We start from the raw sequence: 26,728 nt of genomic DNA on the forward strand, positions 1-26,728 counted from the left end.
TATTCGTCAAACCCCGAAGGTCTTCCTGGAGAGTCAGTAATATCAAATCGATCCCCCTTACAACGATTTTTTTTATTCTCTGTCGAATGGCATCATCCCCATACAGGGCGTAAATGTTTCTGGCTGCCTCTGCTGCTGTTAACCCTCTGTTTAACTCAAACAGAAAAATATGTCGGAAATGTTCCCATTTCTCCACTCGGAACTGCATTTTCTAGTTTTCACAGCTCCACTCACTATCTCCAAATGACAATATGTAAGCTCAAACAGTAATAGTGAACTACAAATAAAATGTGACGATGGATAAAGGAACTCATACCACCCGGAATACAAACATACAAAACAAAAACACTACAAACTTATGCATTAAACTAATAGTTTCTCCGAAATTACCGATTTTATTGCGATGGTTTAAATTCAGCCTGGTGAAAGGGAAGCAGACAGTCTGAAACTTTTCATTGACAGTCGTTTCTGTTTGCAAACGACAGAAGTACAGTTAGGGATTTCTGTTTTTGTTGCGCTGTGAGTCATTTAGTTCACCTCTTCCATAGAAAATGAGGTATCAGCATTTATATTTCTGATGATTCCCTTTTACACTTTTTCAAGATACGACATCCGTTTCTATCCATAATTGCCTGAATGCCCTGTTTTCACCCCAAATAAGCGTTTATGTTTAATTAATTTTGTTTAATCTAGCACCGATACTGAAGCAATATTGTGATAAGAAGCATAATATATTATAAAAAATTTGGCTGCAGAGGAAATTTTTGTAATACTCTTCTGTACATAGCTTATGTGTATCAAAAATTTGAAAAGGTGTTCTGATACCAAAGAATTATACTACTCGCCTCATCACTGCAAAAAAATAGTGAGATAAATTAGAAAATAAACAATTTCGCCGGGATGGTTCCTTTCAAAGGGCACGTCCGACTTCCTTCCCCGTCCTTCCCTAATCCGATGAGACCGATGACCTCGCTGTCTGGTCACCTTCCCCGAAACAACCAACCAAACAATTTCCTTCGAACATTCTAGGTGCCATACCAGGGAACTGACTGGTTCTAAGTGTCAATAAGATAGTTTATGGTTCAGGTGCCATTAATGCGGAGACAGCACGTTTTATTTGTGATAATACTAGCACAGAAATACGGCAGTAATGTGTCAGGTAGTAGAACTGCAAGCAAGATAAACAATTTCTCATATCTTTTAAATTATTTTCAAGAGAAGACCAAACTTAAATTCACGAAAAAATTCTCAGCATTGACTTCTGTTTCTTAGACAACACTATTCTTAGGCTCAGATGCTGCAAAGTTGACTGTAGAATTCTCTTTGTTGTTCAGCAAAATGGCAACATCGTCGACAGGTCTTTATGTTTTGCAACTGATATACATGCTGGTCCTGCAGATGAAGTACAGGATGGCATACATCAACCATGGTCTTTTCTCATTTTAATACAATCACAGTTTTCCATTCTTCTGTGCGCATCGATGGTGATGAAATCGTGATGAGGAGATTGCAGCTTCCAGTCACCGAACGGAAAGAAATCTCCGATCCAGCCACGAATCGAGCCAGGGTCGCCGGACACTAGGGACAGCAAAGCTAACCACTAAACCACGAACAATAGAAATTAATCAAATAAAAATTTGTGAACAACAGATATAGTTCGACTGAGAATCAGATGGATTCGCAGTAATATCATCTGGTTCAACCTTCAGCCAATATAATTTTGGTGTCATGTGCAATCTTGGCACATATCCTGGGCTGCATGGTTCTCTTGTGGGCACACCATTGATGAAATCAGGACTAAAAACGTGAGAATGTTTTCCAGGAGTCCATTGGTTACCATCAGCCGTATTCTTCTTCAATGCCTTCCCATCTAGTTGCGTATTCCTTTTCATTCGTTTCAGAGAAAGAGCAGCTAGGAGTAATTGAGAATTTACAAACAACAATAGAACAATTACAGCTACTTCCCAGAGCCTGGAGCTGCAAAGTGAGTGACCTTTGCACTATCAGGCTTCTTTGTGCTTAACCAATTACTCTTTCAAGGCTGTCTGCTAGAGTGTATCACTTGTAGTTCACACGCTCCTTAACTGGGTTGGACATGGACTGTAGCGGGCTGGGGGGAGGGGAATAATATGGTAATGTGAGACTAGTGTTAAGCGGAAGTTTTTCTTTTTAGTGGCTTTCAAATGACTGAGCACTATGGGACTTAACATCTGAGGTCATCAGTCCCCTAGACTTAGAACTACTTAAAACTAACTAACCTAAGGACGTCACACACATCCATGACCGAGGCAGGATTCGAACCTGCGACCGTAGCGGTCGCGCGGTTCCAGACTGAAGCGCCTAGAACCGCGCGGCCACACCGGCCGGCTTCTGGTTTTTATATCATTTTTATGTATGACAAGAGCTGTTTGGCTACAGCTAATGTAATTTACCACCATGTGATGTAATAAGTGAGTACGCTTACCTCACAAATATTTTTCTACTAGTAGTATTTTGTTATATACCTAAAAATAGTTTGTAACCGGTTATATACAGGGTTATTATAAATGATTGAAGCGATTTGACAGCTCTACAATAACTTTATTATTTGAGATATTTTCACAATGCTTTGCACACACATACAAAAACTCAAAAAGTTTTTTTAGGCATTCACAAATGTTCGATATGTGCCCCTTTAGTGATTCGGCAGACATCAAGCCCATAATCAAGTTCCTCCCACACTCGGCGCAGCATGTCCCCATCAATGAGTTCGAAAGCATCGTTGATGTGAGCTCGCAGTTCTGGCACGTTTCTTGGTAGAGGAGGTTTAAACGCTGAATCTTTCACATAACCCCACAGAAAGAAATCGCATGGGGTTAAGTCGGGAGAGCGTGGAGGCCATGACATGAATTGCTGATCATGATCTCCACCACGACCGATCCATCGGTTTTCCAATCTCCTGTTTAAGAAATGCCGAAAATCATGATGGAAGTACGGTGGAGCACCATCCTGTTGAAAGATGAAGTCGGCGCTGACGGTCTCCAGTTGCGGCATGAGCCAATTTTCCGCGGGCTACGCGTGAAACTTGCCCGCACGCGTTCAACCGTTTCTTCGCTCGCTGCAGGCCGACCCGTTGATTTCCCCTTACAGAGGCATCCAGAAGCTTTAAACTGCGCATACCATCGCCGAATGGAGTTAGCAGTTGCTCGATCTTTGTTGAACTTCGTCCTCAAGTGTCGTTGCACTGTTATGACTGACTGATGTGAGTGCATTTCAAGCACGACAAACGCTTTCTCGGCTCCTGTCGCCATTTTGTCTCACTGCACTGTCGAGCGCTCTGACGGCAGAAACCTGAAGTGCGGCTTCAGCCGAACAAAACTTTATGAGTCTTTCTACGTATCTATAGTGTCTCGTGACCATATGTCAATGAATGGAGCTACAGTGAATTTATGAAATCGCTTCAATCATTTGTAATAGCCCTGTACCTTTCGGGGCCCACTCCTGAAGAAGATTTGAGGGCTATTCGGAAAGAAAGGTCCGAAGGGGTGCGAAATGGAAACCACAGTGAAAATACGATGCAGCTTTGCTCAGATGTGTTGGCCAGTGTCCATAGTATGCCTGTCGATCGCGTTACGTCGCCCTTTTCAGTTCCGAGCGCACAGTGAGCACATACAGGTGCTCAGAACAATAGTGTCTCCCGCCCAGTATAAGGGCCTGGTGAAGATTTCGCCTGATGTTATGCATCCTACATAACATAACTGTCATTTGTTTCCTTCTGGATGACCATTCTCGGCCGCACTCTGAAGAAACAATGAAGATGGTCGTGCTGCGTTGTCGATGGGAAGTGGTTGACCACCCACAATAGATTCCGTAATTGACTCTCCCTGAGTTTCATCTCTGCTTACATGAACCGTTTGTTATAAAGACAACGTTCAGACACAGAGAACGAGCTGTAAACCAGCGTAGAGAATTGACGGGAAGCACAGACGGTTTCCTTTTATGACGAGAGTATTGGAAAGTTGGTACTCAAAAAATGTTCAAATGTGTGTGAAATCTTATGGCACTTAACTGCTAAGGTCATCAGTCCCTAAGCTTACACACTACTTAAACTAAATTATCCTAAGGACAAATACGCACACCCATGCCCGAGGGAGGACGCGAACCTCCACCGGCACCAGCCGCAGAGTCCATGACTGCAGCGACCTAGACCGCTACATCTACATCTACATCTACATTTATACTCCGCAAGCCACCCAACGGTGTGTGGCGGAGGGCACTTTACGTGCCACTGTCATTATCTCCCTTTCCTGTTCCAGTCGCGTATGGTTCGCGGGAAGAACGACTGTCTGAAAGCCTCTGTGCGCGCTCTAATCTCTCTAATTTTACATTCGTGATCTCCTCGGGAGGTATAAGTAGGGGGAAGCAATATATTCGATACCTCATCCAGAAACGCACCCTCTCGAAACCTGGCGAGCAAGCTACACCGCGATGCAGAGCGCCTGTCTTGCAGAGTCTGCCACTTGAGTTTGTTAAACATCTCCGTAACGCTATCACGGTTACCAAATAACCCTGTGACGAAACGCGCCGCTCTTCTTTGGATCTTCTCTATCTCCTCCGTCAACCCGATCTGGTACGGATCCCACACTGATGAGCAATACTCAAGTATAGGTCGAACGAGTGTTTTGTAAGCCACCTCCTTTGTTGATGGACTACATTTTCTAAGGACTCTCCCAATGAATCTCAACCTGGTACCCGCGTTACCAACAATTAATTTTATATGATCATTCCACTTCAGATCGTTCCGCACGCATACTCCCAGATATTTTACAGAAGTAACTGCTACCAGTGTTTGTTCCGCTATCATATAATCATACAATAAAGGATCCTTCTTTCTATGTATTCGCAATACATTACATTTGTCTATGTTAAGGGTCAGTTGCCACTCCCTGCACCAAGTGGCTATCCGCTGCAGATCTTCCTGCATTTCGCTACAATTTTCTAATGCTGCAACTTCTCTGTATACTACAGCATCATCCGCTCGGTTAATCCCGCGCGGGAAAAGTTGGTACTACGCTAGACAAACGTGTCTATGTAGAGAAGTAGCTGGGAAATGTAGCAAACTGTTGCAAATAAAACATTTTTTATTTTCACAGTGATTTCCATTTGTGACCGATCGGAACTTACTTCTGAATAGGCCTCGTATTTTCAGAAACGTCGAAACCTAGGTCAAGGTCTAAATAAACCTTTGGTTTGAGACTAGTTGGCACGTTTTTTTCAACCTCTCCTAATATGAGACTTGAGCTGTCCAACGTCGATGTCAACAGCGCTGCACTGGAGCAGTGACATGCACCGACGTCGGGGAAGTCCCTAGCAAGGTGACTGCTGAGAGCTTGCTCATGCGCGTGCTGGCGCCGGCCGAGTTGCTGTTGTTTGTGGCTGCCGCGGGCACGGCATCCCGTATTCATAGGCTGCTGCAGCTTGCGCTTGCGCAACTTCATGGCCAGCGTCGCGGAAACGGGGAAGAGTTTTGCGGGGAGAAAGGGATGTGAATCCATGAAAAGGCAGCGGCCTCCCAGACGTGCCTGGCTGCTAAAACTTTTTCTATGGATTTCAGTGCAAAGGCGGAATCGATTGTCACGTCGTTGTCCAGAACAGGGGAAAAAAAAGAGGTCTGCACTCCGTCAGTTGCAATTGTGTCCGCGAGTCCGCTAATAACTTTCGACTCTCTAACAACTTTTTGTATTTTCTGCTCAGATGTGTCGGATCAATTAAAGCATTTGCAATTCAATAATCTTACTTTAATTAAAATTTTCCTTACATTAGTTCAAAATAATCTTGTTTTCGTTTCAAGATAATGCTTATAATCTTTTTCCACTTACTGAAGCCAGATGATACTCAATCTGACTATATCTCTTTTTCACAAATATTGATTTGATTAACCACGAACAATGTAAATTAGCGTTGCTGCACCTAGAGTCTGGTGACCCAGATTCGATTCCCAGCTGGGTCGAAGATTTTTTACCACTCGGGTGCTGGATCTTGCAATGCCCTCATCCTGATTTCATCATCGTCGTCGTCGAGGTGCAAGTCGCTCAAGTGGCGTCAAATACCAAGACTTGTGCTAGGCGGACTGATTACCCGAGGTGAGGTCTCCTGGTTAATAACGTCATATTTCATATGGGACTACTTAGTTAATGCTTTGACTCCCAACAATGTGAAAAATACATAATTTTAAACTTTTTCACAATATTATCGTAGTAAGCAAAGAATACCAGAGGAAAACGGTAGAAAGTAAACAATTCGTTGTTTCAAGGAGGTGGTTTCACTTTGGAACCACTAGGACATAACATTTCAGTCACCCACCGTTTCAGGTGCTATATTGGAAAGCCAATTCGTTGTTTTTCCTAGACGCTATCGAACATTTCGAAACTTCCATCAAATCATAATGCCTAAAACAAATTATAGCTTTAAATAACAACCAAAAATGGTCCCAAAATTTTGCATCGAAACTATATACTGCCCATTGCTGAAGCCACACATAAAAGCAGGAGTAAAAAATCAAATTTACATTACAGTAACATTAGACATACTTACTTTCACTATGATCTCTTCTATATGGATACTATATATAAAGAAAACTGCACGTCACAACCACCTACAATCACGTAGCACAATTTCCATGCCGACTGCAGTTTTGAAGGCTATAGGTGACTGGTACAACTCTCTGCATTCACAGAAGTGCCACAGTGTGCCACTGGATGTCTCCGTCTTGCAACGGCATTGGGGGTCTCATGCTACAGGCACAGATACTTCAAAAAAATTAATAAAACGGTGATTTTAGGTAGAAATCACTGGTACTCGAAGCGTTAACCATTCTGTCTATCTCACTCTGTTGATAAAAGTTTTCATTTTATATACCTTCGCTATTTTTTTACCTTCTTGTACTGTACATTAAGATCCTCTCTGATGATATTTCTGTGTGCTTGACCAATGTCGAGCACCCCCACCTGATCCGCCCTTTCCTCCCCTCCTTCTGGCCCCCCTTTGCCCTCTGCGCCATACTTGGTAATCCACGGCACCCTGCAGCTCGGCATATTGGGCAATGCGGGCCCAGCCAGTCCTAGAAGACGAGTGCCAGAGCGCAGCGCTTTGAGTTCAGAGATTACGACAGAAGCAACTGCCAGGAATAACTTAACCATTGAGTCACTCTCATACGTCAAAGCACCAACTATCAAGTTGGAGAGAAGTTTGTGCATAATGTCAGAATGAGAGGAGTGATGAACTCTTTCATAGTTAAAATTTATATTGCATACATTTTTAAAATAAAAGGTCAAAAACCGTCTTCCTTTGTGATAATACATATCACTGTCCAAAAAATTTTAAGCTGACAGATTTTGGAAACTGCTCAAGCGGGACATGTTTCTCGCGAACCTGGTTCAAATGGCTCTGAGCACTATGGGACTCAACTTCTGAGGTCATTAGTCCCCTAGAACTTAGAACTACTTAAACCTAACTAACCTAAGGACATCACAAACATCCATGCCCGAGTTAGGATTCGAACCTGCGACCGTAGCGGACTTGCGGTTCCAGACTGCAGCGCCTTTAACCGCTCGGCCACGTCGGCCGGCCATTCTCGCGAACCTAACCAGCTCCATGATTTCATGTGAACCTAGGATTTTCAGAGTTAAATTTTCAATTTTAGGATGATTTTATCTGGATGGCAAATATGCAAAAAAGTATAACAAATCACCAAATCACATTTATTCTCGTGTTAATGAATAATATGAAATATCGCACCCACACGGTGGCCGAGCGGTTCTAGGCGGTTCAGTCCGGAACCGCGCGCCTGCTACGGTCGCAGGTTCGAATCCTGCCTCGGGCATGGATGTTTGTGATGTCCTTAGGTTAGTTAGGTTTAAGTAGTCTTATGTTCTAGGGGACTGATGACCTCAGATGTTAAGTCCCATAGTGCGCAGAGCCAGTTATCGCACACAAGCATTCGGCATAACGTTTGAGATGGCTTCGACATGTTACACATCAATGCTTTCTACAGTCTGTGAAGTTTTCAGTGGCATATACATCCCACTACATACAAATTCTGTACAAACGAGCAGAATCTCGTAGATGTGTAGTAAATAATGACTATTATGTATAAAAAGTACAGTTAGTTACTTCAGACATTCTTGCAAAGGAGAAATTGCGATTTGATCTGATGTTCGTGAAACAGGCGTACTTGCCACCTATACAAACATGCCGCCCCATTTGATCCCTCACAGCCTTCTGCATATCCATCCCGTGGTCCGTATTATTTCCCTCCAAGTTCCGAAACACCTCACTGCATACTATCATTAGACAGATATGAGATATAGACGTCCCATAGCTCAAAACTAAGCGTTGCTTTAGTGGGGTACATGTGTCCTATCAACACGAAATGGTTAAAGAGGGAAATACGAGTGCTGGAACTTAAATAGTGGCAACTATTTATTCACGACCGATACAAAAGAGTTACATGTTTGCACCTGTTACGGTTCTTCAAAGTAGTCACCAGCGTTGTGTAGAACCAGTCGCCAGCGATGTGGAAGGCGTAGTATATCGTTAGCAGAGCATGTTCTGTTGACGGTGCGAATGGAGCGGTCTAAATTTGTGGTGATTCTCGTGTACGACTGTGATGGTGTTATCCTAACGCATTACATTCCTCCACGGCAGACAGTCAATGCACAGTATTACTGTTCGTTTTTGGAGCATCTCCTGGGACCAGCTTTGTGAAAGAAGCGGAGACACTTTCTGCGCAACCCACCCATCATTTTGTACAGGGTGTTTCAAAAATGACCGGTATATTTGAAACGGCAATAAAAACTAAACGAGCAGCGATAGAAATACACCGTTTGTTGCAATATGCTTGGGACAACAGTACATTTTCAGGCAGACAAACTTTCGAAATTACAGTAGTTACAATTTTCAACAACAGATGGCGCTGTGGTCTGGGAAACTCTATAGTACGATATCTTCCACATATCCACCATGCGTAGCAATAATATGGCGTAGTCTCTGAATGAAATTACCCGAAACCTTTGACAACGTGTCTGGCGGAATGGCTTCACATGCAGATGAGATGTACTGCTTCAGCTGTTCAATTGTTTCTGGATTCTGGCGGTACACCTGGTCTTTCAAGTGTCCCCACAGAAAGAAGTCACAGGGGTTCATGTCTGGCGAATAGGGAGGCCAATCCACGCCGCCTCCTGTATGTTTCGGATAGCCCAAAGCAATCACACGATCATCGAAATATTCATTCAGGAAATTAAAGACGTCGGCCGTGCGATGTGGCCGGGCACCATCTTGCATAAACCACGAGGTGTTCGCAGTGTCGTCTAAGGCAGTTTGTACCGCCACAAATTCACGAAGAATGTCCAGATAGCGTGATGCAGTAATCGTTTCGGATCTGAAAAATGGGCCAATGATTCCTTTGGAAGAAATGGCGGCCCAGACCAGTACTTTTTGAGGATGCAGGGACGATGGGACTGCAACATGGGGCTTTTCCGTTCCCCATATGCGCCAGTTCTGTTTATTGACGAAGCCGTCCAGGTAAAAATAAGCTTCGTCAGTAAACCAAATGCTGCCCACATGCATATCGCCGTCATCAATCCTGTGCAGTATATCGTTAGCGAATGTCTCTCGTGCAGCAATGGTAGCGGCGCTGAGGGGTTGCCGCGTTTGAATTTTGTACGGATAGAGGTGTAAACTCTGGCGCATGAGACGATACGTGGACGTTGGCGTCATTTGGACCGCAGCTGCAACACGGCGAACGGAAACCCGAGGCCGCTGTTGGATCACCTGCTGCACTAGCTGCGTGTTGCCCTCTGTGGTTGCCGTACGCGGTCGCCCTACCTCTCCAGCACGTTCATCCGTCACGTTCCCAGTCCGTTGAAATTTTTCAAACAGATCCTTTATTGTATCGCTTTTCGGTCCTTTGGTTACATTAAACCTCCGTTGAAAACTTCGTCTTGTTGCAACAACACTGTGTTCTAGGCGGTGGAATTCCAACACCAGAAAAATCCTCTGTTCTAAGGAATAAACCATGTTGTCTACAGCACACTTGCACGTTGTGAACAGCACACGCTTACAGCAGAAAGACGACGTACAGAATGGCGCACCCACAGACTGCGTTGTCTTCTATATCTTTCACATCACTTGCAGCGCCATCTGTTGTTGAAAATTGTAACTACTGTAATTTCGAAAGTTTGTCCGCCTGAAAATGTACTGTTGTCCCAAGCATATTGCAACAAACGGTGTATTTCTATCGCTGCTCGTTTAGTTTTTATTGCTGTTTCAAATATACCGGTCATTTTTGAAACACCCTGTACGACAATGCGCGGGCGCATACAGCGCAAGCTGTGGCTGCTCTGTTCGCTCGATGGCACTGTGAAGTACTGTACCATTCCACCATACTCCCCGCACTCAAGTCCTAGTGACTTTGATTTGATTCCGAAGATGAAGGAACCACTTCGTGGCATTCGCTTCAGAACTGTTGCAGAGATTCGACAGGCAGTAGACCGCTCCATTCGCACCATCAACAGAACAGGTTCTGCTGACGGTATACGACGCCTCCCACATCGCAAGCAACGGGTTCTACACAACGTTGGTGCCTACTTTGAAGGACGTTACGAGGTGCAAACGTGTAACTCTTGTGTATCGGTTGTGAATAAATAGTTGCCACTGTTTAAGTTATAATTCTCGTATATAACAGATTCCACAAAGTAAAATTACTTATTCATATTCGTATGTTTGAATCAGCTTCATGGTGTCGTTTCTGTAGTTGACGTAAGAAATAAATATTTGGAAACTGTATGTGCTAAGGAGGGGACAGCTGTTACGAACTCAAAGGTTGGTTTGAACACCACAGTGCTATTAGGAATGGTACGCTGTAGTCTTTTCAACTGACTTACCTAGCGACGCAGAGTGTGATCTACAGTTTAATGTGCACCCCGAAACACAGTGCAACTTGGCACAAATCACTGCCAGCAGCAAACCGAGAAATGCCAGGAAAAACTTCCTAGACACGATTGAGGGCTGAACCCCATAACTATGGACGGATAGTCAGGCAATTCCTACTGATCCACTAAGCCTTTTCTCGTAATTTTAAAACTGGGCGAATATGAAAATACTGTAAATAAACTCCAAAGCATAAGGTTGCAAAGTACAGTTATTTAAAAGCTTTGGAACGCTATGAAACTTCAATGAGAAGAGCAGTTTGCTAATCCTCTATTTAGCTAAACCGTCAGTGTGTCTCGACCGACATATGGTTCCTAGCTAAACATGTTTTCCGTTCTGTTTTTATCGGAGGGGTTGGTGGAGAATGAGTCATTCTGGGAAGTGAAGCTAGTTGAATAAACGAAGCTCTGTTAATGAGATGTTCCCGAAATAACAGATAAAAGAATGGCAACTGCCCAGTGTATATTTATTTAACAAGTACTTTTAAATATATAACAAGTATTGTTTAAATGAGTAAATACATATAGAGTACACGAATAATTAGCTATGTTTGAATGTAGACAGATTTTGTGTCAATGCAGTACTGCTACTTGTGCAAAAAGAAGAATCATTTCATTGCGGGTTGTAGAAAATATTACGCATTGCTGGCTGTCTTCCTTAAAAGACAATACTGAATCCTCCAGAATGAAATTTTCACTCTGCAGCGGAGTGTGCGCTGTTATGAAACTTTCCTGGCAGGTTAAAACTGTGTGCCGGACCGAGACTCGAAGTCAGGGCCTTTGCCTCTCGCGGGCAAGTGCTCTACCAACTGAGCTACCCAAGCACGGCTCATGCCCCGTCCTCAAAGCTTTGGTAGAGTACTTGCCCGCGTAAGGCAAAGGTCTCGACTTCGAGTCTCGGTCCGGCAAACAGTTTTAATCTTCCAGGAAAGTTTAATACTGAATCCTGCTTATAACTATGTGGCTAAGTAACTTGCAAATTGCATGTCGTTACAGTTGACCCAATGACTCAGTAATAATAACTTACAAAACTTCATTCAAGAGTGTGAAATGTATCAGAAACTGGCGGACAGCTTTCCTGATTAAATCATCTGCTGCCACTGACTGATATAAGGACATATACCGAAAGGCATAATACGAATATTCCAAACATTGTGACTTACAGAACTGGGTTACCTGAAATGTGCGTACGGCATGCACGCACTTAGACCACGGTGACGTTTGTTGTATTTATTCACACATTACTTGAGCGACACGAAACATCCGAAAAACCACGTGCAACTTACCGACCGCAATGAATATGGATGTAGTTAGGCAGATTTACCACTCCGAAATATCGCTGTTTTGTATCTTTTGAATTACAACGCAAAGAAAACGCTAATTACGACCGAAATACATATTAACAAGGTAGTATCTCAGGCGGTAGCAACACAAACGTTGAACGTACACTGCGGTGACAAAAGTCAAGTGGTACTGTAACCTGCCTCCTACGAATCGGCCTATCCTGCTTGCGACATAAACTATGACCGTGGATCGCGTGCATGCCTAATGGATTTTTTTAATTGGATAAGGCTATCTTTCCCGAAGAAGTGATACCGATAAGGAGGAGGAAAGTGGATAACCGACCATTCTGATGGAAACAATACTAGAATTAAAAAGTAAATAAACCGAACAGGGCTATAATTTGGAAACTGAAAGTTATTTTGTGCATTCACTCAAAGGAGTACCACTGATCATGAATCCAAAAGTTACACTAATGAACGAAAGGGAAATGACTAACGGTCGCCTGCCCACTAGGGCAATTTACATCCAAAATCCTGTACAAGATGATGGGACAGAAAAACATGCATTATTAAACACTGACGTGGCAACTGAAGGTTGTCACTTTTTTTTTTACACTAATTTAAAGTGAGAATGTAATGATAAAGAAAACTGAGAAGTCACTCTTACGTTATGTTTGCCATTAAATTTTGAAAAAAGGCAATCGAGTAATGATTTGAAAATATGCAATTACACTATATGTTAGTACTGAACTTCGTTACGTGAGCAATGACTTTCAGTGACCTCAACGTAATGTCCTCAAGGAAATTTAGAAAAAAATCAAGCACTTTTTACTTTGCCATACTTATTTTGAAAATTATATTTCAAATTATTGTCTGAACAACTGAGCCTTTTTTACTGACTTGAACAGAATTAAATACTGGAGTACGTACCAAACCAAAGAGCCAGGTGCTCCAACTTCCGCACTCTTAATTTGTACATTTTTTAGATTTGCATTTTTTCCATTGATTGATTCTCAAACCTGAAAAATGAAATTGCTTTACTTTAGTTATATACTGAAGCCTTTGTAGTACAACAGTTAATTGAAAGTAGACTGAGGCTAAAATTCTTAAAAGAGAATTTATTCGTTAGTAAACTGGCTGTAACTATTCAATTTGTTTCTTACGACACTCAGTTAGCATATTAGGAAAAAAAAGAAACAAGGATTCTACTTGGTAACAATGTCTGCGGGCAATGAGAACGCAATCGCCTTGAGTTTAACTCTTTTTTATTTAAATAAATTTTATCAATCAAATCACATTCAGTTGTGCTACTGGGTTAGCCGTTAATAGTTTCTACCAATGAACAATCTTACTTGAGTGCTGTGCATACGACGAAACTCGGAACCGACGACGAAACTGTGTTGCTGGATTTGCTGCTGTCGCTGAAGACGGTAGCATACTGTGGAGCCACGGCTAATTACAGGAACGGGCAATCGTAATTAATACAGGCTCCTGCTCTAGACATCTGGCCGGCGCGCGTACATGATGACGCCGAAAATGTTACTCTCTACTGCGAGAGCGTTAACACCACACTTCCGCACACTACAAGCGCTGGAACCCGTCTCTCACTCTCTCCGCGCGCTCTGCGCAACGACTTCCTACTCAAAGATTTTACAACGCACAAGCGCTGCTTCTATCGTTGCTAGTCGATACAAATAACAATTTCTTTGGCTTTTTCCCAGAGCTTAGAAGTTTCACAGTAAAACACAGATAAATACGAGGGCAGTTCAATAAGTAATGCAACACATTTTTTTTTCTCGGCCAATTTTGGTTGAAAAAACCGGAAATTTCTTGTGGAATATTTTCAAACATTCCCGCTTCGTCTCGTGTAGTTTCATTGACTTCCGACAGGTGGCAGCGCTGTACGGAGCTGTTAAAATGGCGTCTGTAACGGGTGTGCGTTGTAGACAACGGGCAGTGATCGAGTTTCTTTTGGCGGAAAACCAGGGCATCTCAGATATTCATAGGCGCTTGCAGAATGTCTACGGTGATCTGGCAGTGGACAAAAGCACGGTGAGTCGTTGGGCAAAGCGTGTGTCATCATCGCCGCAAGGTCAAGCAAGACTGTCTGATCTCCCGCGTGCGGGCCGGCCGTGCACGGCTGTGACTCCTGCAATGGCGGAGCGTGCGAACACACTCGTTCGAGATGATCGACGGATCACCATCAAACAACTCAGTGCTCAACTTGACATCTCTGTTGGTAGTGCTGTCACAATTGTTCACCAGTTGGGATATTCAAAGGTTTGTTCCCGCTGGGTCCCTCGTTGTCTAACCGAACACCATAAAGAGCAAAGGAGAACCATCTGTGCGGAATTGCTTGCTCGTCATGTGGCTGAGGGTGACAATTTCTTGTCAAAGATTGTTACAGGCGATGAAACATGGGTTCATCACTTAGAACCTGAAACAAAACTGCAATCAATGGAGTGGCGCCACACCCACTCCCCTACCAAGAAAAAGTTTAAAGTTTACCCTCAGCCGGTAAAGTCATGGTTACAGCCTTCTGGGACGCTGAAGGGGTTATTCTGTTCGATGTCCTTCCCCATGGTCAAACGATCAACTCTGAAGTGTATTGTGCTACTCTTCAGAAATTGAAGAAACGACTTCAGCGTGTTCGTAGGCACAAAAATCTGAACGAACTTCTCCTTCTTCATGACAACGCAAGACCTCACACAAGTCTTCGCACCCGAGAGGAGCTCACAAAACTTCAGTGGACTGTTCTTCCTCATGCACCCTACAGCCCCGATCTCGCACCGTCGGATTTCCATATGTTTGGCCCAATGAAGGACGCAATCCGTGGGAGGCACTACGCGGATGATGAAGAAGTTATTGATGCAGTACGACGTTGGCTCCGACATCGACCAGTGGAATGGTACCGTGCAGGCATACAGGCCCTCATTTCAAGGTGGCGTAAGGCCGTAGCATTGAATGGAGATTACGTTGAAAAATAGTGTTGTGTAGCTAAAAGATTGGGGAATAACCTGGTGTATTTCAATGCTGAATATAACAACCCCTGTTTCAGAAAAAAAAATGTGTTGCATTACTTATTGAACTGCCCTCGTACAATGAAAGGTCAACAGGCTTCAGCCTAAATGTACACATACAGTGAAGCAAAGTCCTTACTTATTAAAAGAAACCATTTAAATTACAAATATGTACATAAAATTCAAAAAAAGTTATATATCGGTAGCAGGTGCCATGCATCCTGCATTTTCGGTGTTACAGTACCTCCTAATACTGTGTCGGACATCCGTTTGCCCCACATGTGCAACAACTCGACGTGACATGGACTCAACAAGTCTTTGGAATTTCTCTGCATAAATATTGAGCCGAGCTGCCTCTGTAGCCGTCCATAATAGCGAAAGTGCTGCCGGCTCAGTATTTTGTGTACGAACTGACCTCTCGATTATGGCCCATAAATGTTCGATAGGAATCATTTCGGGCGATCACGATGGCTAAATCAATCACTCGAATTCTTCATAACGTTTGAAACGTCCCCTTTGAACATTTATACATGACTGTGCTTAAACTGACACACAATATTTTTAGCGCAACGCAATCTGACTTTCAGAAATCCCTACAAAGGAATGGCCCTAACTAACATTAACCTGCACCTTTCACAAATCGCTGACCTCACCAAAAATCTTCGTTACTCGAACTACTGCAATACAGCGAGCGCCACTAATGCCAGCTAAATAAAAGATTCTAACAACTGAAGGCAGTAACTACTGATAGGCATAGTTAGCAAATGAAAGATTTTAATAGAGAACAAACAATGTATTTACCTTAAAAATCATAATATATATAGCAGTTCATAATATCCATTCTGTACTCAAAAATCCGCCATCTCATTTCCCACATCCTCCACTGCTGGCGGCTCACCTCCAACTGCGCATCGCTACGCGCTGTTCACATCCACCTGCCCAACACTACAATGGCAACAACAATGCCAACTAGCCACAGACTGCACACAGCACAGCCAGTGATTTTCATACAGAGCGCCAATAAGAAAACATAAACAGCCTACTTACATAGCCTACTTACATAGCCCCCATGCTCCCCACAAAAAATTTTACAAATTATTTTGGGCAGTGGCCAATAATGATTTGATAAAATTTTTCATAAATACAATAACAAAGAAATCAAATGCACACACTTATTGATACAATGTTGGTCAAAAGCTAAAATTTTCTCACAGTCCATAAAGAGAGTCCTGATCATTCATCATAAGAGTAAACCTGCAGTTTGTTTTCTCAAAGTCTGAGCAGTAAAAGACAATGCACACGGAAGTAGTGGATTTCCATGCAGTCGTGAAGAAGTAGTGTTGTCCTTCCAACGGAAAGACTGTGGACTCTTGACATGCAGACAGGTAATGGGCCACAACAGAGCAAACCCACAGCAGAGTCATTCGACGTTTTGAAGAAGATTGGTAGGTAGGTCATCACTGAGCAGACCCACTGTAGTCCTGGTAGAGAGTATGGTATTGGTGTTGGTGGGCCACCAGAGGTGCAGACCCACTGTAGTCCTTGTAGAAAGTGTGGACAGGCCCACTGTAGTCCCGGTAGAGATTGTGGTATTGGTCGGCCACCAGAGGTGCAGACCTACTGCAGTCCTTGTAGAAATAATGGTGCTGGTGAGTCAGCAAAGGTGTAGACCCACTGTAGTCCTTGTAGAGATAATGGTACTGGTGGGTCATCAAAGATGCAGATCCACTGTAGTCCTTGTGGAGATGACCAGCAGCCATCTGTTGTGACTCTGCAGGTGCACAATCACCATTGAAGAGTCTTGCAGATAATATAGCAAGTCCATAACCACCACTTGTGCACTCACAAAGTTTTTTGCAATTGTCCTTAGAACCAGCAATGCTGTTATCCAGTCCCTTGCTGAATTATTAACACACATGCCAACACTATCAGTCCCTACTTCTCACATATTGTGCATTACTATGACCAACAGAAATGTGTGCAGTGAAATGAATGCTTACAAGTTACTTAATTTGATGAACTGGTGTCAATTACAATATTATAACAACAGAATACAATTACAAAGGTACAAAATACATCATTAAAGAACATAACAATACAGATAACATTTGTAGTACAGGCTTTACAAAAGAATCGAAATAACATATACATCAGGGTTACAGGAATTATGACATGAGTACATACATAAAAGATCAGAATAACTTTTGAAACAAGAAAACATAAACAGCCTACTTACATAGCCTACTTAAACGTTCTTGAAACCAATCGCGAACAATTCCGCCCCGGTGACATGGCGGATTGTCACCCACAAAAATTCCATTGTTGTTTGGGAACGTGAAGTCCATGAATGGGTGCAAAAGGTCTCCAAGTAGCCGAACATAACCATTTCCGGTCAATGATCAGTTCAGTTGGTCCCAGGGGCCAAGTCCAGTCCACGTAAACACAGCCCGCGCTATTGTGTAGGCACCATCAGCTTGCACAGTGCCTTGTTGACACTTTGGGTCTATGGCTTCTTGGGGTCTGCGCTTCGACCATAGATACTAGTAGACTGGCCTTGCTGTGCAGAAGCTATAGGGCTGGTGTGGCTCCAACATAAACCACGTGACTGTTGGCAAAACGTGGCGGGATTTCAAATGAGCGGTCTGCCATCCTGTGTTTGTATCGTATTTTACCCACATTTCTCAATTGACTGCCAAACGCTTCCAACAAAAATTACTTTTTTATTTGCGAAAAATTATGTCAGAACTACATTTGACCTGGATTTGTTCACAGTACCATTTATAAAATCTAAAAAATATATCAAAGGCCCCTCTGGTGGGCAGCAGGACTAAATTACTATAAACTATCAGTTAAAGTAAAATGTCGTAAAAATTCTTTTAAATAGTAAGAGTGGGCTAGTGTCTAAACTTTAAATATTGGATTCGCCGCGTTTTGATCTCTAGTCACTTATAAAAGAAAATGGGATATGGGAATTATGTCAACTATAGGTCCCAAAATTGTCGACTTTAGGAGCAGGTCTATTTTAGAGTATCAATTTTAGGTGCACTTCAAAGGTTCAGTTCCTACTATTTTTACAAAAGTTTAAACTATCAGTTTAAAAAAAATGATATTTTAGATGAAAGGCGAGACTCTGAAGTTTCAGAAAATAATTTTGGAACCTACATTTATTTAATAGTATTAGAAGGTAGAAAAAATGCTCTTCATGTGTCGACTATAGGTGCTCTTACCTTACTATAATCTCACTTGTATATACAAAAAGGCGCGTATGTGCAGATGGCTTAAAGTTTTTCCGTTTCAGGGCCTGTATCCAAAGCTGTCTTCGGTTTTCATCCTTAGAGAACCTATGAGTAGGAAAGAGAAACGATTATACTTACTTCTGTAACCGAATTATCACAGATACTTTCTAAAATGTAATATGAGTCTGACTTTACAGGCATCACTTTCAACACTTTAATTTACGTGATACTCTATTTCAAGTGTACAAAACATATAAAAGTCACTTCAGCAGATTTCAATAAACGTATCTGCATTATCACAAAAACACACGTGAAATGTAATACCATTTCCCCCGACAAAACGCTGAGTACAGCCATAAGCGCAACACGAAACAACCATGTTTTGCCAACATTCACGTGACTTTAGCCCAGAGATGTTGGAGCCACGAAAATGACGTCAGGGCCAGTCTATTATATTTATGGTCGAAGGGTCTGCGTCACACTCTAATCCTACCATCAGCTGTTACCAACTGAAATCGGGGCTCATCTGACCAGGCCATGGTTTTCCAGTCTTCTAGGGTCCAAACGACAAAGTCACGAACCCAGGAGTAGCACTGTAAGTGATGTGCTGTTAGCAAAGGCACTCGGCGTCGGTCGTCTGCTGCCACGGTTCATTAACGCCAAAATCCACCCCACTATCCTGACGAATAACGTTCGTCGTACGGCCCATATTGATTTCTGCTGTTATGTTGCTTGTCTGTTAGCACTGACGACAGTACGTAATCGCCGCTGCACTCGGTCGTTAAGTGAAGGCCGTTGACCACTGCGTTGTCCATGGTGAGAAGTAATGTATGAAATCTGGTATTCTCGACGCACTCTTGACATTGTGAATCCCGGAATAATGAATTTTCTAACGATTCCGAAATGGAATGACCCAACGTCTAGTTCTAACTACCATTCCTCGTTCAAAATCTATTGATTCCTTCCCTGCGGCCATAATCATATCGAAAATCTTTTCATCCGAATCATCTGAGTACAAAGGACAGCCACGCCAATGCACTACTGTTTTATACCATAAGTACGCTTTACGACCGCCATCTGTATATGTGCATATCGTCATCCCATGACTTCTGTCACTTCAGTATACTGTATTATTCCACATAGCGCTAGATGGTCAAGTGCTACAAAGAATGTCTGGAATGTCGTGGACGGTTTTATAATACGAACGCGTTATTTAGTGATGCTTGCGCTGAAGGTTTCCAGGTCTCTGTCAAATGAAGCTACGCCGGTCTCTCTAGTTAATCTATTGTGTCATTCTTTTGCTGCTGCATGTGTAGGCCTTGTTTGATTGCACAGAGTGATATGGTGCCTTATGGAGTATCGGAAACAAATACTTAAATTTGGTGTCGTCATTTCCTCGTGGTGGCTCCCAGATATCTTCGATGTAAGCAACAACAACAAAGCATTTCGGACAACCCCAGCGATTACTCCAGCTTGTAAAAGAATGTGGAATTGGAGTTTCCATTGTTCCTTGCACAGTGTCATCGGTCCATGCAGTCTCTCAAGACAGACCAGCGCTACTTATTCACGTTTGGCCCAACCAAACGATTTCGTGAGGTTTGCACTTAGATACTTCCCTGTAAAATCGGCATCTCATGCAACGATATCATCAAGCAGAACTCTGCTTCCAGAAAGCGTTTTCCAATGAAATCCTACCATCTTTAGTACCACTTTTCCTCCGAAAAAAGGAAAACAACTCACTATCCCGAATTGAGAGAAGCGGCTTCTTCCATGTAGGAAATTATTTCCACACGTTATATATACACACTAGCGAAACCTGGCAGTGCTTCGCAATTGCTAAATGTGTATGAGAACTGGATATACTGGATATATATCCCAATCTCCTCTGTCTCTGTCCATCACCTCTCTCTGCCAATCTCCTCCTCCCCCAATCTATCTCCACCTCTTCCACCTCCGTCACTCTATCCACATCCTCCTTCCCCCTCTATATGTCCTCTTCCTCCCCCACACCCCTCCCACTCTGTGCATCTTCTCTTCCGCTGTCTCACTATTCTTGAACCTTGTTTACTGTTGTTACCAACGAAACGTTGACTGGAAATTGAAGTCGCTTAAAGCAAATGTGTAAATCAGTTGGATCATTGGCATACGGCTTACGAGAGACCTTACCTGCTGCTGAATGCGTGATGCTAATAAATTCAATGACACTATTTCGTATAGTTTTAATCTGCAAACGGGCAGGATTATAAAGTTTCGGACGATTCAGACCTCGTAGCAGCTGTATGATCATACGCTGATAACTTATGAAGTCAAATTTCCTAGTGCGAGAAAGAAGACAAAACCACATATTTTCACAGCATTGCATTTTCTTTCTTTTAACAGCAAACCTGTACATTGTTGTTTAAAAAGCTGTTGTAGCCTTGTCCATCTGGAAGTTTATTAGAGTATCGTGTAAAATTTGTAGTACATCAGTCAAGAACTTTTCGAGATTTTTGTTAGCAACGTTTCCTCTCAAATAGTATACGACTATCTATATACCACATACATTTCAAAAATATGTATCCTGTGTCCGTCCGAACGTTTAGTAGAATATCGCGTAAACATCTGAAGTAAATCGAGCAAGAACTTCTCGAGTTTATTGAAAACATAGTTAAAGAACGACATGTCTTTGTACAGGGTTATTACAAATTATTGAAGCGATTTCACAGCTCTACAATAACTTTATTATTTGAGATATTTTCACAATGCTTTGCACACACATACAAAAACTCAAAAAGTTTTTTTAGGCATTCACAAATGTTCGATATGTGCCCCTTTAGTGATTCGGCAGACATCAAGCCGATAATCAAGTTCCTCCCACACTCGGCGCAGCATGTCCCCATCAATGAGTTCGAAAGCATCGTTGATGCGAGCTCGCAGTTCTGGCACGTTTCTTGATAGAGGAGGTTTAAACACTGAATCTTTCACATAACCCCACAGAAAGAAATCGCATGGGGTTAAGTCGGGAGAGCGTGGAGGCCATGACATGAATTGCTGAACATGATCTCCACCACGACCGATCCATCGGTTTTCCAATCTCCTGTTTAAGAAATGCCGAAAATCATGATGGAAGTGCGGTGGAGCACCATCCTGTTGAAAGATGAAGTCGGCGCTGTCGGTCTCCAGTTGCGGCATGAGCCAATTTTCCGCGGGCTACGCGTGAAACTTGCCCGCACGCGTTCAACCGTTTCTTCGCTCACTGCAGGCCGACCCGTTGATTTCCCCTTACAGAGGCATCCAGAAGCTTTAAACTGCGCATACCATCGCTGAATGGAGTTAGAAGTTGGTGGATCTTTGTTGAACTTCGTCCTGAAGTGTCGTTGCACTGTTCTGACTGACTGATGTGAGTGCATTTCAAGCACGACATACGCTCTCTCGGCCCCTGTCGCCATTTTGCCTCACTGCGCTCTCGAGCGCTCTGGTGGCAGAAACCTGAAGTGCGGCTTCAGCCGAACAAAACTTTATGAGTTTTTCTACGTATCTGTAGTGTGTCGTGACCATATGTCAATGAATGGAGCTACAGTGAATTTATGAAATCGCTTCAATCATTTGTAATAGCCCTGTATAGAAGGATGTATATGACCAAATTGCGTCCTCTTGAAAAATATCGACTTTAGCAACAACGTGTACTCTGGTTTTCCAAGAGTCGAGAGAGGATTTCAGCGTGAGGTAGGGCGCGCGTTATCTCTAGCACACTTCCCTCTCATTATTTTCTTCAAGAGGTCGTTCCAGTTTTCAGAGCTGTAGCTGCTTGTTTGAACGACTTTCGAGAAAGGTATAAGGCGGCCGCCGTTATTCGTTTCTTCCTCAGAATAGCATCTTACATTTTATACGAGCCCACGATATTGGCTCTGTAAGCAAGCACGCCTGCCTACTTTACTGTGGCTCAAGCAAAAGGTTACACTTCCATATATCTTTGACATTAACAACACCACTCTTTATATCGCACCGTTAACACGAATTTAAACAGATACCCACGATCTGCGACAAACGATAAACACCCGACAAACACTTTGCAGTTGCTTTCGGCTATCAGACTTCGATATATCGAAAGATCTGTATATCAGAGTTACGTGATATCTTTAATCGATATTCGTCTGGCAGGTATATCGGCAACATACATACTCCATGGCGAATTAACAGTATCCATTTTATTATCGTCATCATTTGATTCATTATACATAAAATTCTAGTTTGTTTTTAATAATGATACATTTTCAACAAAAGAGCGTTACCCAGGACGTTGAAGTGTTTAAATAAATGTTGACTGTTGTTATGTGTATTTTCATAACCACGTCTCATCCGAAGTTAGATTGGTAGTAATCTTTGAAATATAATTCTCAAATACTAAAATGTAAACTTTCACGGGCGGAAATATCATGTCCATTATAATTATCCGGGCTGTTATGCCGTGGTCGGTTGATGAATTCTGTGGTGATTCCCAACGTTTCGTCTGCGACTGCGGGAGACATCTTCAAGGGGGTCCGTAGCTTGATGGAAGGTCCACCACACACACTGGTTCGCTACTGACTGCCGCTAAATTCCGTGTCCGCGCGCCCCCGCGCCGCGGCGTTGCTCGACGCCGAGATGGAACATCTCCACAATGCACTAACGAAGAACGGATATTCGTCCGCCGAAATAAAACGTGCGTTGAGGCAGCCACGCAGAAATCATACTGACGTGCAGACTACTGCGAAATCTAAGGTTTTCCTGCCGTTTGTTAAAAATGTAACGGAAAGAATAGGGAGGATCTTGACGAAGCGGAATATTACCGTAATTTACAAGCCCACCAGGAAGATACAGGAATACCTTAGGCCTGCCAAGGACGCTCGCAAACCATTGGAAAAATCTGGAGTGTATAGGATCCCATGCAGCTGTGGCGATGTTTATGTGGGTACCACTAAAAGAACTGTTTCTAAACGTTTGGAAGAGCACAAGGGAAATTGTACAAGAGGAGAAACGGAACGATCAGCTGTTGCGGAGCATGCTTTCCAGCCAGGGAACCACAATATTCGTTTCGAGGAGACGCAAGTACTAGCGGCCACGAGCGGATATTACGAAAGGCTCTACAGGGAGGCAATTGAAATCGCTAAACACCCAAATAATTTCAACCGAAAGGAGGAGGGCGTCAAATTAAACGGTATATGGATGCCGGTGTTAAAGAAGATGTGTACCACTCGTCCACTACTGGGTGATGGCAACGGCGATCGACGGCGACGGACAGCGGCCAATTGCACTGACGTTTTCAAAACACGTAACGTCACGCCGCGGCGCGGGGGCGCACGGACACGGAATTTAGCGGCAGTCAGTAGCGAGCCAGTGTGTGTGTTGGACCTTCCATCAAACTACGGACCCCCTTGAAGATGTCTCCCGCAGTCGGAGACGAAACGTTGGGAATCACCACAGAATTCATCAACCGACCACGGCATAACAGCCCGGATAATTATAATGGACATGATAATTCTCAAAACCCTCTTCTGTTTCTGTTGCTCGTTGATCATTGTGTTTTTATCAGTGATCTTGCAGTGTAAAGACAAAAAATAATATAAAAAATGCCTCGCGAAAGTGATTTGTGGAAGTAGTTTAAATGAAACAACAGTAAAAGTGGAAAGTGTAATTACTGTGGGAAGCCAGGAGTTTACATTGATAACTTGCTGTATTTGTATATAAAATAATATATAATTAAATTTGGTAATTAAATTTGGATTCCCCCATTCTTTTATTAATTCATAAAACGTATCCCCACAGGTTTAAATAAAACACGGAATCGTAAGTTATTATCTGAATTTTAAAACTGAATTTTTGATATCGATGTATGGAAATCCTGGAATTTTTCATTCGAATAATCGTCGACATCGATATCTGGTATGGCGGCGCTGTTAAGTAACATCAACTCACCACGTTCAGTTTCAGAGACAACCAATGCTCACGACCCTTACAGCGCGTATTTAAAGCAAACCTGTACATTAGAATGCATCTACATCCACATCCATACTCCGCAAGCCACCTGACGATGTGTGGCGGAGGATACTTTGAGCACCTCTATCGGTTCTCCCTTCTGTTCCAGTCTCATGGAAAGAAAGATTGTCGGTATGCCTCTGTGTGGGCTCTAATCTCTCTGATTTTATCCTCTCGGTCTCTTCGCGAGATATACGTAGGAGGGAGCAATATACTGCTTGACTCCTCGGTGAAGGTATGTTCTCGAAACTTCGACAAAAGCCCGTACCGAGCTACTGAGCGTCTCTCCTGCAGAGTCTTCTACTGGAGTTTATCTATCATCTCCGTAACGCTTTCGCGATTACTAAATGATCCTGTAACGAAACGCGCTGCTCTCCGTTGGATCTTCTCTGTCTCTTCTCTCATCCCTATCTGGCACGGATTCCACACTGGTGAGCAGTATTCAAGCAGTGGGCGAACAAGCGTACTGTAACCTACTTCCTTTGTTTTCGGATTGCATTTCCTTAGGATTCTTCCAATGAATCTCAGTCTGGCATCTGCTTTACCGACAATCAACATTATATGATCATTCCATTTTAAATCACTCCTAATGCGTACTCCCAGATAATTTATGGAATTAAATGCTTCCAGTTGCTGACCTGCTATATTGTAGCTAAATGATAAAGGATCTTTCTTTATACGTATTCGTAGCACATTACACTTGTCTACATTGAGATTCAATTGCCATTCCCTGCACCATGTGTCAATTCGCTGCAGATCCTCCTCCATTTCAGTACAATTTTCCATTGTTACAACCTCTCGATATACCACAGCATCATCCGCAAAAAGCCTCAGTGAAGTTCCGATGTTATCCACAAGGTCATAAAAGTGGTCCCATCACACTTCCCTTTACCACCACTGAGAAAGCTTAGCTCCATGCGTGATCTAAAGGTGTAAGAGTGACAAATTGGTGCCATAACCATATCGAAGTTTACAGATTCGAGAGCCTGGTCCGGCGCTGTAGTGTCCCCTCCGCACAATGCGCTCCACGTGCGAGTAGTGTCATTGTCGTTCATTCGGCGACCTGAGTAGCTGGAGCCCCTTCTCGTAGGGTCCGGCGTTTGCGTGCAAGTTGCGTCGCCAAGTCACGCGCACTCTATTTGACGCTGCGCCCTATTTGACGCTGCGCCCTATTTGACGCTGAATCAGGAGAGCGTCGCGGCGCGCCACCGACGCTGCGTTCGGGCCGACGCCACGCGTGGCAGCGTTTCGGCGTCCCTCCGGGGCAGAGCCAGCAGGTATGCGCCGGCACGGTCGGCCGTCTCTCCTGCGCTCCATTAGCTGATTGCGCCACACAGGCGGGCGATCGGCGTCGCCGCAGCCAGCAGATGGCCGGCGCTCGCTGCCGCTTTCGATTCCCCCGGAGGAAGGCCGCGGCGGACAAGCCGAGGGCCCGACTTGTGGATCCGAATCGTGTCAATAGTGTGACAGGATTCGTGATTTCCTGTCATAGATGCCACAGTTCGTATTGCGTTGGTGCTTAAGTTCGTAGAGTTTATCCAGAAATTTAATAAACACAACAGAAACACATATCAAAGACCTTAGTCATCATTGCTTTACTCTCCTTCACTGTTTACATCAACCGGCCGCGGTGGTCTAGCGGTTCTAGGCGCTCAGTCCGGAACCGCGCGACTGCTACGGTCGCAGGTTCGAATCCCGCCTCGGGCCAGGATGTGTGTGATGTCCTTAGGTTAGTTAGGTTTAAGTAGTTCTAAGTTCTAAGGGACTGATGACCACAGATGTTAAGTCCCATAGTGGTCAGAGCCATTTGAACCATGTGAACTGTTTACATCAGTCTGCCAACGCTGGGGTAACTTTTCGACTCCGCGACTGTAGCAAAACACGTGGTTTTGAGGCGAAGAACTTTTCGAACCATATTCGGAGCACATTTTCATCTGGCAAATAAATTCCTCGCAGGTTGGTCGATAGAGAGCGGAGAAGGTGAAAATCTGAGGACGCAGTGGCGGGTGAATGAGGTGGCTGCGCAATGACTTCCCAACCAAACTCCTGTACAGTGTTTTTTGTCAGTCTAGCTGAGTGCTGGTGGGCATACCGTGGAATAGCATCACTTCACGCAGTGTTCCCCGACGTTCTTCTTCGACTGTGTCTGCAAGACGTCTCGGTTGTTGACAATAAATGTCACCAGTGATAGGTACACCACGGGGAAGCACTTCGTAGCACACCATACC

The sequence above is a fragment of the Schistocerca cancellata genome, chromosome 8 (genome assembly GCF_023864275.1).
Source record: "Schistocerca cancellata isolate TAMUIC-IGC-003103 chromosome 8, iqSchCanc2.1, whole genome shotgun sequence".
Classification (NCBI taxonomy): Eukaryota; Metazoa; Arthropoda; class Insecta; order Orthoptera; family Acrididae; genus Schistocerca; species Schistocerca cancellata.